At 42.2% G+C, this 12,077-nt stretch overlaps 1 protein-coding gene across 7 annotated transcripts in view; it reads left to right on the top strand.

Annotated features, from left to right (window-relative positions):
* CADPS (calcium dependent secretion activator) overlaps nt 1-12,077 on the top strand; it is a 706,678-nt gene that overhangs the window by 396,809 nt on the left and 297,792 nt on the right. The gene's annotated exons all lie outside the window — the stretch shown is intronic.

Genomic DNA, 12,077 nt, shown 5'->3' with positions numbered 1-12,077 from the left:
TAGTACATGTTATTTAATTACTGATTACATGTGTTCCATGTGTAAGGGTAGGGAGTGTGTTAAAGTAGGCAGATTACGCCTCCTCCATATGTTCCCCATTAACTCATTGGGCACAAACTGTGGGCCCCATATGAGGCCTACCCCAGGGTGGTTTCTTCTGGCCTTTGCCAGGCGTTGAACTGGGCTGTTCATGCATGCTCATCAATGCCAGGACCAGGCAATCCCCTAATTTAGAAATGAGCCACTTGTGTGTAGTGTTATATGCAGCTTCTCCAAAAGTTTGCATCTTTAGTCCTACTCATTTGAACCGGTCCTTGTGTTGCATTAGAAGGGAAATACAGAGCCTTTGCCCACTCCACCAGTCAGCCAGTAGCAGCTACCTCACTCCTGTAACAGAATGGGGTTCTGCTGAGCACAAAGCGCAGACCTCATACGTGCTCAACTTAACTCTTGTTCCTCCATACCTAGTGATCAGACCATAAATCTCCATAACGCTAATCTGGTCCAAATGACCAAAGGAGACAGACCGCTAGAGAGAGTCATATCACTGGGCTGACTCGCTACCCGAGAAGCTGTCACATTACCAGGTACCATGCCAATGACTGGTTGCAGGTTAACCTCTTTTTTGTTGTAATGTTACCATGTGCTGTTGTAGACTCAAACCCTTTTATGAGTAACATGCACCCCTTGAATAACTTAAGACCAGGCTTTGTGCATCTAAACAACTTTTACTGAATGTTTGGCATGACAAACATAACATGGTAAAACGTCCTTTCCCTAACTAACTCTAAGAGTGGCTGACCCGGTGTACCTGTATAGTAACAGTCCATAGCTGGCACGACTCCATTGGAGAAGTTCACGTATTAGGTGTATACCGAAAGGCCAGTGCTCAGTAGACTAATTAAAAGTCTCAGCAAGTCCTGCAAGGTCACTTGAGACCTGAACCTCTGCCTTATATATGTCACAGGCAAGAGGCTGGACCCAAAAAAAAGCCTGCGAATGTGAGCAGTGGATTAAAAGCAGAATTAAGGCTTTATATACACTTATCAAGAAAAACAAAGAGATTTCCAGTCACAACTTACCAACCAGCCAGCGACCAACCAAATTATCCTGTCTAACAGTATGCGTTAAAAACAGGGGTTTGGTTACACACATTTGCAAATACATGCGTAAGCTGCATTCCCCGGCAAGGCACCCTGATATCTGCAGTCCCTAACTCTACAATTTAAAGAGTCTCCACAATGAGAGTACATGCATTCTAATGGGATAGATGGGGGACAGAAGACTGGAGGGAGCCCACCCCTCCTTAAAGGCGCAGGGTCACACTGAACACCCAGCACATCGCACAATGGCAGCAAAGGTGTCAGTGCCTTGCCTGGCTCAATATAAATATCAACGATAATACAAAAAGTGGTCACCACCTCCACCTATAACTGGTCTTAATGGTAAGGAGCACTGGAAGGGCGGACGCAGGTCAAGAAAAACAAAGAGATTTCCAGTCACAACTTACCAACCAGCCAGCGACCAACCGAATTGTCCTGTCTAACAGTATGCGTTAAAAACAGAGGTTTGCTTGCACACATTTGCATATACATGCGTAAGCTGCAGGCCCAGGCATGGCACCCTGTTATCTGCAGTCCCTAACTCTACCTTTAAAGAGTCTCCACAATGAGAGCACATGCATTCTAATGGGATAGATGGAGGACAGGTGACTAGAGGGAGCCCACCCCTCCTTAAAGGCACAGGGTCACACTGAACACCCAGCACAGTGGATGCAAAGCAGAATTAAGGCTTTATGTACACTTAGCTGTAATGTACCACAGGAAAATATCGCACAGCAATTTTGAGGGGTTTTGCGGTTTCCCACAGCCAGCGGTCAAAACGTTCTTATCCTAAATGTGATTCTTCTGCGTTCAGGAGAGGGAGGTTGAACCTCCCCTAACTACAGCAGCTCCTAAACGCTGCTAAATGCCTATGTGTACATGGATACATAGGCTTTAATGGAGTTGAATTTAGGAGCCTTGGAAAAAAAACACCAAAAGCTCCTAAACTAAAGTTTAGACACTGTAGTGTACGTAATGCCTCACCCCTTCCCCTAAATCTGGGCAGCCACACTAGTCTGGCTAGAATGAACATAGTAGGCAACCTGCCTACACATGTGCTCCTTTATATATTATATTGCTCCATGGTTTAGGATCAATGTTTAAAGGAAAACATGAAAAACTTAGCACATTTAATCCATAAATACATGTCAATAACATGACATCTGAGTGCAGAATGGACAGTAGTGTACACATATCCCATTTCACTTTCCTATAAATTCCAATTGTTTTGTAGTAAAACATTTGTCCAGCAGGTGACAGCAGCAACACACTGATTTTGAAGCAGAAGCTGATCTGTCTGATGCTTATCCAAGTTTATATTTGTCATTGGTTGGAAGCCTTCTTTTCATAATCCTGTACCTGTCCTAAATAACACCTTTCTACCAAAGTCCTTCTTCAAAATAGGATTTATGCAGGATTTATGCATTTCAAAATTATAGGAGCCACAAAATATTTAAAAATTGCATTGTAGGAGCTCTGTTGCCTGAAAAAAAAAAATGTAAAGTAAAGTAAAAAAGGTAAATTTTACATATTTGCATGTCTGTTTTAGAATAAATTTGTATTTCCTAGTATACATTTAGTATAGATTTAAATATATGTCAGCAAACAGTGCCTGCTTATGATCTACTTTTCGTTCCAACCTTTCTGTTTCCCTAGAACGCAGTAACACTTCTGGGCTACTGTAAGAGCGCTTTTTGCAAATTTAAAGGGGATTTTAACAAGCCAAATCTGCATGAGAAAAAGGAATAAAACTGAACTCCATCTAAATACGCAGTTCAAATACATACATGAACTGGTTTTTATCTCTGTTCTGGCAGATATGATCCAGGCACCCTGCTAAGCAGTACAGTCAGATCTTCGACCCCTCTGCATACTGTATTCCAGTTGAACACATTGAGGTTGATTTTACAAAAACTGGAGAGTGCAAAATCTGGTGCATCTGTACATGGTAGCCAATTCGCTTCTATCTTTAACTTGTTCAGTTAAGCTTTGGCAATAAAACCTGCAAGCTGATTGGTTTCTATGCAGATCAGCACCAGATTTTGCACTCTCCAGTTTTAGTAAATCAACCTCATTGTCTTCCGACAATGACAGAAGCGCAATGCATTAAAGAGGAAGTAAAGTCTTTTTTTTTTACCTGCAAAGTAAAGGCATAGTTGAAATAAATATATAGTGTTGCGCAAATAAAAAATTATTAAATTAATTAATTTGTGCTTAAATTATTAAAAACCCAAAATATTTATATGTGACATAATATTAAAGTGCCAATAGTGCTAATAAAGTGGTAAATATAATATAATACTCATAGAAAAGAGAAAATATATAGATATAAAAGTCCAGTGTGCAAAGTGCAAAAAGCCAATAAACAAAGTCCAAAATGTAATCCTAAAGTGATCTGTGCTCCCAGAGAGAAGTGACCAGAGTGTCACAGTGGACAGCCAGCCGTGCACCCCCTTGTGAATGGGTGCTCACCTCAAATCCTTAAAAAGAGTGCATAGATTGTTATCCCAAAAAGATCATCCATCCATATCCTTCAGGGCTCCTCTCATTCACAGGAGTTGCAGCGTCAATCAATGCAGTATATATGCAAACAAAAAGACTTGCAATAGTGTATGAAATCCTTAAACAATCAGCTTTTATTAAATAAAGGTGGATAAATCTCACTCACATTTGTAGGTGCAACACATGCACTTGGACAATAGCATCAAGTAAATGGTGGTATAGTGGGAGAGACTGCACAGCGCCGCCGGTCTCCACAGCGTGCGCCGATAGCTGACAGCCTCACCTAGACAATAGTGTAGCGCTCCGTCCGTCCTTTCCCCTCCCCTACGCGTGACGACACAGGGATCATGTGTCTTCCTCAGGGGGATATCTATATAGTGTGCTAGTGTGCTTTACAATACTAGCACATCACGTGACACTTACCTACAAAGGAAGCCCTCGTCGTCCCTGCTGGAGGCTGCATCCATCTTTGCCCTGTCTTTCTTTGGGGTCCGCAGACTCCAACTGTGCTACCACCCAGAACCGCATGAGGTCTTTCCTGCGCATGCACGCGGGAGCCGCCGGTCATGGCACAGGGCTCTGAAGAAACGGCACGAGCAGCCATTCCTTTAGAGCGCATGCGCCAATGATGTCATCGGCCCAGTATACAGAAAATATCTCCCATACGGTGCAAGTTTAGGAGATATTTACTGTACCTATAGGTAAACCTTATTATAGGCTTACCCATAGGTATAAACATAAGGGGGAAGTTTACAGCCACTTTAATAAGATCAATCCTTTGTTATTTCATCCTGTAAGCTTGTTCCCTGCTAATAATAGAGCCCTGATTGACTCAGAGTGTAGACCCTTCCTGCAGCAGAAAGAGTGGTAAGCACTTAAACCTAACTCCATAGTGTTTTTGCATGCAGGAGTAAACTTGCTCGTATGGACTCACTTTAAAAGATTGAGGTCATTGTGGAGTTAGCACCCCATCCTACACTATCATGAAATAAAGAATCATAACTTCAGAAAGTTTAAAGCATGTAGAATGACTTTCAAACCCAAGTAAATCTATAACATGCAAGAGAATAAAATACCTTGTGCAGTAGATGCAGCCAAAGTAGGCCCCTTTTACACATGCTGTCCGTTTGTCCATTTTTCACCCATTCATTGACGGATGAAAAATGGACATCAATGCATCTCTATGGAAAAACGGATGTAAATGGATGATCACCCATATACATCAGTTTACATCCATATCCGTCATCATCCGTTTTTTGAAACCGATCAAAGCTCTATTTTTCTTTCGTTAAAAAAAAAATACGGATCAGACGAAAAATGGATATAAACTGACAAATGATCAGTTTTTCATCCGTTTTTGCATTGGTAGCATTTGTAAAATAAATGATGAAAAACGGATGAGCGCTGATGAAAAACTGATGAGCGCTGAAGAAAAACTGATGAGCGCTGATAAAAAACGAATGAACGCTGAAGAAAACCTGATGACCGCTGATGAAATACTGATGAGTGCTGATTAAAAACTGATGAGCACTGATAAAAAACTGATGAGCGCTGATAAAAAACTGATGAGCGCTGAAGAAAAACTGATGACCGCTGATGAAATACTGATGAGCGCTGAAGAAAAACTGATGAGCGCTGATAAAAAACTGATGAGCACTGATAAAAAACTGATGAGCGCTGATAAAAAACTGATGAGCGCTGAAGAAAAACTGATGACCGCTGATGAAATACTGATGAGCGCTGAAGAAAAACTGATGAGTGCTGATAAAAAAACTGATGAGCGCTGATGAAAAACTGATGAGCACTGAAGAAAAACTGATCAGCGCTGAAGAAAAACTGATGAGCGCTGAAGAAAAACTGATGAGCGCTGAAGAAAAACTGATGAGCGCTGATGAAAAACTGATGAGCGCTGATGAAAAACCGATGAGCGCTGATGAAAAACGGATGAGCGCTGATGAAAAACTGATGAGCGCTGAAGAAAAACTGATGAGCGCTGATAAAAAAAATCTGATGACCACTAATGAAAAACTGGTACAAGGGCTCTTTCACACGGCCGCTCCAATTTTTTATTCCGCTGCGGCACTTTTATGTGAAAGAGCCCTCAGTTGGATGAGTACACATTCATCTGTTGTGGAGCATTTGAGATCCCACATCTCTCCCTTTGTCCCATAGCTACAAAGCTTACAAGCGCATCAAAAGTTTTTGAGGGTATGACATACTATCATTGGGTGTAGTTTTTGAAAAAGTGTCTCTATGCTTTATGAAATATGCCAGCTTCCTCTTTGCTAATCTAGCTGTTAAATCTCACAAGGGTGAATCTTAGGGGGGCATGTTACTTCCAGAATAATATCCACTTGCGGACCGCCCTATAGCAGTTTTACTGTTACAGGGCAGCAGCGCTGTGAGGGATAATGTATATATATATATATATATATATATATATATATATACGTGATTCTGTACTTCCGGGTATCGAGCGCAAGTGCGCGCCGCCGGCGGCTTGCTCCCACTGTAATTCTACACAGCAGGAGCTGATTAGCAGGTCCAATGGACCTGATGTCCGCCGGCAACCGCTGATCCTTCAATACACAGGCAGAACAGCGATCTGCCTGTGTAAACAAGGCAGGTGGCCGTTCGTTCTGTCAGTAGGGAAGGCATTGATTCTGTGTTCCTGCAAAGCAGGAAAATGGATCAATGCCTTCTTCTGGTAAAAGCACCTCCCACACTGTTAGAAAACACAGGCTGGGCACACAGTTAACCCTTTGATCTCCGCTGAATATTTCATAGCCAGTGTCATTAGTACAGCGACAGTGCATATTTTTAGCATTGATCACTGTATTAATGTCACTGGTCCCCAAAAAGTGTCAGTTAGTGTCCTGGCTGTCCGCCGCAATATCGCAGTACCCCTATTAGTTGCCATTACTAGTAAATAGATAAAAATATCACATAGTTTGTAGACACTATAACATTTGCGCAAACCAATCAATATACACCTATTGGGATTGTTTTAACCAAAAATATATAGCAGAATGCATATTGGCCCAAATTAATGAAGAAGTTTGATTTTCTTTCATTTTTTTATTGCACATATTTTATAGCAGAAAGTAAAAAATATTGTTTGTTTGTTTTTTTTTTCAAAGGTTTTTTTTTTGTTTAGAGCAGAAGTGAATAAATACCACCAAATAAAGCTTTATTTGTGGGGAAAAGAGGGCATACATTTTATTTAGTTACAGTGTCACTTGACCGAGCAATTGTCAGTTAAAGTAACGCAGTGCTGTATCACAAAAAATGGCCTGGTCATGAAGGGGGGTAAATCTTCTGGAGGGCAAGTGGATATACAACCATAAATGATGTGGTTCTTTTCTTTAAAAGCCTGCTTAGAGAAGAGGCACCAACTAGTGAAGAAAATGATTTACCAGAAGCCAGCAGAAGGGGAGATCTCTCATACAGTTTACTTTAAATGTAATGGGAGCAAGTAGCAAATAGAACGAAGAAAGAGCCAGGGACTTGAAATCATGACAGATATTCCAAGATTAGTTTGTGTCAATAGTGAAGACTTCTTTGGCTGAATTGTGTTCTAGAACAGTGGTTCCCAACCTGTCCTCAAATACCCCCAACAGTTCATGTTTTCAGGATTTCTTTCACCTTGCAGAGGTGCTTCAAATCAATGTCCATGGCTTCATATTTATGAGAGCTATTTTATCTAGGGAAAATTCCCAAAATATGAAATGTTGGAGGTACGTTAGGGCCAGGCCTCATCTGCACAGTGTGCTTTTGGTGCATTGCGTTTAGGCTCATTACCATTGAACTATATAGAACATGCATTTAATGGAAAGATCAAAAATGCAGCATACAGGACTTTTTTTTTAACAGCGCAAAGGTGGGAATCTGAAGACAGAAGAGTCTTAACCACAACTGGTGTACAAGCATAAAGATTGTGTTGAAGGTGGGAAAACAATACCAGCATGATGCGGTGCCTTTATATCAGCAAAGTGGAGTGTGGCCCAGTTGACATTTGCTCACATACTTATACCACACTAGTAGGTGGAGATAAAGGACCTACCTTGAAGCAAGAGATATGAAGTAGCCTCTTGTACCACAAACAAAAGTGGGGGTATGGGGAACCACAAGCACTGTTACTGATGCAGGCCTGTAGGGCATTTGGTCCACAAGAAATCCAATAGTAAATAGAACACGAAATCCAATGTATATAAAACGGAAATAACACCCGTTATTGCTCATGTACATCTTCAAAATATTATTGAGTGCCATAGGGGACAGAGTCTCAGTAATCACAACTGGGTCCAAGACCCTGCCATAAGGAATGCAGGCCATTTCCTACAATGCAGTGGCCCCTATAGTGCCATACTGTGAACTTATACAAGGACTGTGTGCACAGATTTGAAAGCTGCGCTGAGAACATTATCACTGATACAACTATATAAGAAAGCTGCTGATAAATGGAACAGTGTACAGTGGAACTTCAATGTACATCCCCTGTGCATGATCATGTATTCTTCTGTCACCTGACCAAGCTTTTGGGATCCATGTGGAAGGGTCACCTTCTCTGTAACCTCCCTGTACAGCTCTGTACATCATGCTCTGCCTTATTGTGAGTTCTTTGTGGTCCTTAAGTGTATGGCGGCCATTAAAGGGAGTAGTGCATGGGTGTCCAACCTTTTGGCTTCTCTGGGCCACATTGAGTGTAGAGAAATTTTCTCGGGCCGCATATTAAATATATACTATAGTTAAGGTATATAAGTAATAAATTGCCGCCGCGCCCCTTTCCGCGCCGCCGCACCCCCCGCTCTAATTTAACACAACTAGAGGATGATCAAATGAAATGGAATCAGTATACAGAGGTTTACTTCTGCTGAGCGATAATAAAGGAACACTCTAACCACCATGACCACTTCAGTGGTTTGAAGTGGTCATGGTGGTAGGAGTCAGAAACACTGCACATGCTCCCCTCCCCCCTCTGAGGCAGCCTCTGCCTACCGTTAGTTGGAAGCTGCTGTGGCCATTCCCCTGACCGGACTTCCTTCCTCCCCAGCAAAAAAAAAATTGTCAGGGGGCAGTGGGCCGCATTGCCTGAGGTTCCGGGCCGCAGGTTGGACATACCTGGAGTAGTGGTAAAAGGTGTGAGCACTAATGGGGTACCCAGCAAGAGTTGAAGATGCAGAAAGGGGATGCCCATAAAGAGGAAGGACACAGTAAGTGGAGCGAAGAAAGAGGGTTTATATTGGAGTGCAGCAAGGAAAGACCCCATATTAACAGCAAGAACATGCTATGCCATAAAGTTGAAGATACTATACAATTGTTAAGAAATTAAACATTTAGAAAGGTTTGCTCAAAATAAAACTTTAATTAGTCAATAATCAATAAATCATTCAAAAGTGAATAATCAAAATATGTTCTCAGCATTAGCAATTGAGGGATGTAGAATTTGTTGTTTTATTGGTGCCAAAGAGGAATAGGGAGGCCAAGGTAATTGAAGCGGGAGGTAGACTGCAACAAAACCTGTCTGCTCCCACAAAGACTGCACAATACTGAGAAAAATGAGGCCACGCGAAAGACGGTGCTTCAATGCCAGTCTGAGAATGAACTAATCTCACACATACCTGCTTTTCAGCAGAAAAGGCATAAAAGTAGATGCACCACACACCCTCCCTCAGCAGAAGAGTGGAACTTCATCATCAGAAAGTGACAAGTGTTACTGGCTCTGTTGACATATCTCCTGACAACAGTTCATCACCCTGAGCTGATACGTGTGAAGGTGCAACATCAAATGAGGAAAACAAAAGACCGGAATATCAAGTATTATTACAAAACAGTGCAAATTCAAGACTGGGCAAGATCCCCGGAAAATCCTGCACTTTAGAATCACTAAGGACCATTTGACAGGCTATACCAATGTCTAAAGAGTTGCGGACAAAGATTGTAGAGATCTATGAAATAAACAAGAGAATTGACATAATGGGTGACAGCGGCATGTACATATTTGTTCTTTGTGTTACTGTTTTACTTGCATTTTGCAAGTAGCAAACTTCCTTTTGTTTGTGCCACTTTGGTCTGTACAGTATACCACCAAAATGGATAAAAGAAGGGTGGTCTGGTGATTTGATTGGCTGTAGACATCAGGGATGGGGGAATGGCTCGGCCCAAGCATGATATCGAGCGGAACATTTACCTGTTCGGCCATTCGCTGAACACCCGAATTTGCAGGGTGTACGACCCAATGAACACCCTGCAATGCACTGAGCGCCGCACTGTGCATTCTGCACCCTAATTGGGAAAAGCTATGCCCAATCAGGGCGGGGTGTAAGCTGGTTGTTAAGGAGCAGGGCCGGGAATGCCGACCGTGGTGTCCTTAACAACCGATCAGTGCCACCTATTAGTGCCCATCAGAGCCCATCAGTGCTGCCTCATCAATTCCCATCATTGCCCTCTATCCGTGCCCATTAGTGCAGCCTCATCAGCACACATCAGTGAAGGAGAAAAACTACCTGTTTGTAAAATGTTATAACAAACTATGAAAAAGTTTTTTGTTTTTAGTATTGTCAGTCTTTATTGATTTATTTTTCAAAAAATAAACAACCCAGTGGTGATTAATTACCAGCAAAAGAAAAGTGAAAATGATAAAAATCTTGTTTGGGTACAGTGTTGCATGACAGTGCAATTCTTATTCCAAGTGTGACAGTGCTGAAAGCTGAAAATTGGCTAAGTTTTGAAAATTGAGTTAAGTGTCCAGTAGGCAAGTGGTTAAACACCCATTATGCAGGCATGGTCTACTGTTTTCATCATAAGGAAACCCAACCTGAGAAATGCCAGGCAGCCATTGCTGGAGTGCATGTATACAGAACATATGATAACTGGTGCCTAAATGTACTGATTCTGAGCACTGGGCAATACATGCATGTTTATACAGAAGTCCATAAACACAGTTAAATGATCACCTCTGCAGCATCTGGCTTTGTGTGTGCTGCTTTCCCAAATTTCCCCACGCACTTAGCACTTCTTTGAAAGTCCTGTGAGATTAGAAAAAGAAAGGAGGGCACTGGCCTAGTGCATTATCCAACAGATTTATTAAAAAATATGAATAAAATCTTAAAGATGTCTACTCACAAACATAAGTTAAAAAACGCTTGTCAGGCCACATGTGTGGCTATCTCTCATCAGTTGCTCGAATCACTGAACCTGGGAGTGGGAGGTCCTGGATGAGACCCCTTAAGCTGATGCGTTTCGAAGGACTGACCTTCTTCAGAGCCTCAAAAGAAGAAGACCAGTCCTTCGAAATGCGTCAGTTGAGGGGTCTCATCCAGGACCTCCCACTCCCAGGTTTGGTGATTCAAGCAACCTAGCCACACATATGGCCTGACGAGTGTGTTTTTAACTTATGTTTGTGAGTAGACATTCCCCCTGACCCCTCCTCGTGACAACATGTTACATGATGTAAAGCACCACTGCACATGCACGCTTTCTCCAGCCTGCTCTGGCTGGCTGTGCATGGGACCATTCCTTCCTCTTTGGCTGACTATGTACATTGGGAGTGTCCACGAACAGGTGTCACTACAGGACTCTGCTATGGCAAGGTGGCACCTGAAAACAGAAAAGAGGGGGCAGCAAAAAATAGAACTGACTGAGCAAAACAAAGACAAATCTTTGAACAAAAGTCAAGTAGCAGCTAATGTAAAATAAGACATCTGCTGCTGGAAACGTACCTTAAGTTTAATACTTTAAGCACCGATACTCCAGTAATTTCCACTAGCTTCCAAAACTGTGAAGTGCATCTATGCCTTGCTACATTCTGAACACAGAAGGTCAGCTGCTGGGCACAGGCGCCATATAGGGAACACTTTGCATTTTCTCAATGAAAGAAAAGCCTTTGGATAATGTGGAGAGGCAGTCCGGTGATGTCACTATCTCCATATTGTCAAATCAGAGAACCCTTTGCATTCATTGAGAAAATGCAAAGTGTTCTCTGAAAGGGCCCCTGTGGTGAGCAGACGCCCTTCTGTATTCAGTAAGTAGCAGGACAGCTGCCCAGCATTGGACCCAGAAGCTAGTAGCAGTGCATACTACTATGATTTCAAGCTTCATTGGAGATCCCACAGGTATGGCACTTATCTACTTACATTACTCCAAGTGAAACCAAAGTAACTATGTTAAAACTGCTTTACCTGGAATAAAGCTTCAGGCTCGGTTCACACAAGTCCAACTCCAAAGTTGCGTGACTTCCAGTGCAACTTTGAAGTACAACTTTGATACGACTTTGATGTGACTTTTTACACTCTGTGACATTGAAGTCGTATCATAGTCAGATCAAAGTAGTGCAGGAACCTTTTTCTAAGTCAGAGTGACTTATGTCGCTACCAATTAGAATGGTTCCATTGCCATTAATGGAACGCGAAAGTCACATGACAAATTGCGGCAGTATGAACCAGGGCTGAAGTTGGTCTGTACTAAAGACCA

Source organism: Pelophylax lessonae (genome assembly GCF_965119305.1).
Source record: "Pelophylax lessonae genome assembly, chromosome: 8".
Lineage (NCBI taxonomy): Eukaryota > Metazoa > Chordata > Amphibia > Anura > Ranidae > Pelophylax > Pelophylax lessonae.
The sequence above is the reverse complement of the archived record's forward strand: the minus strand, read 5'-3'. Positions and strand labels throughout refer to the sequence as shown.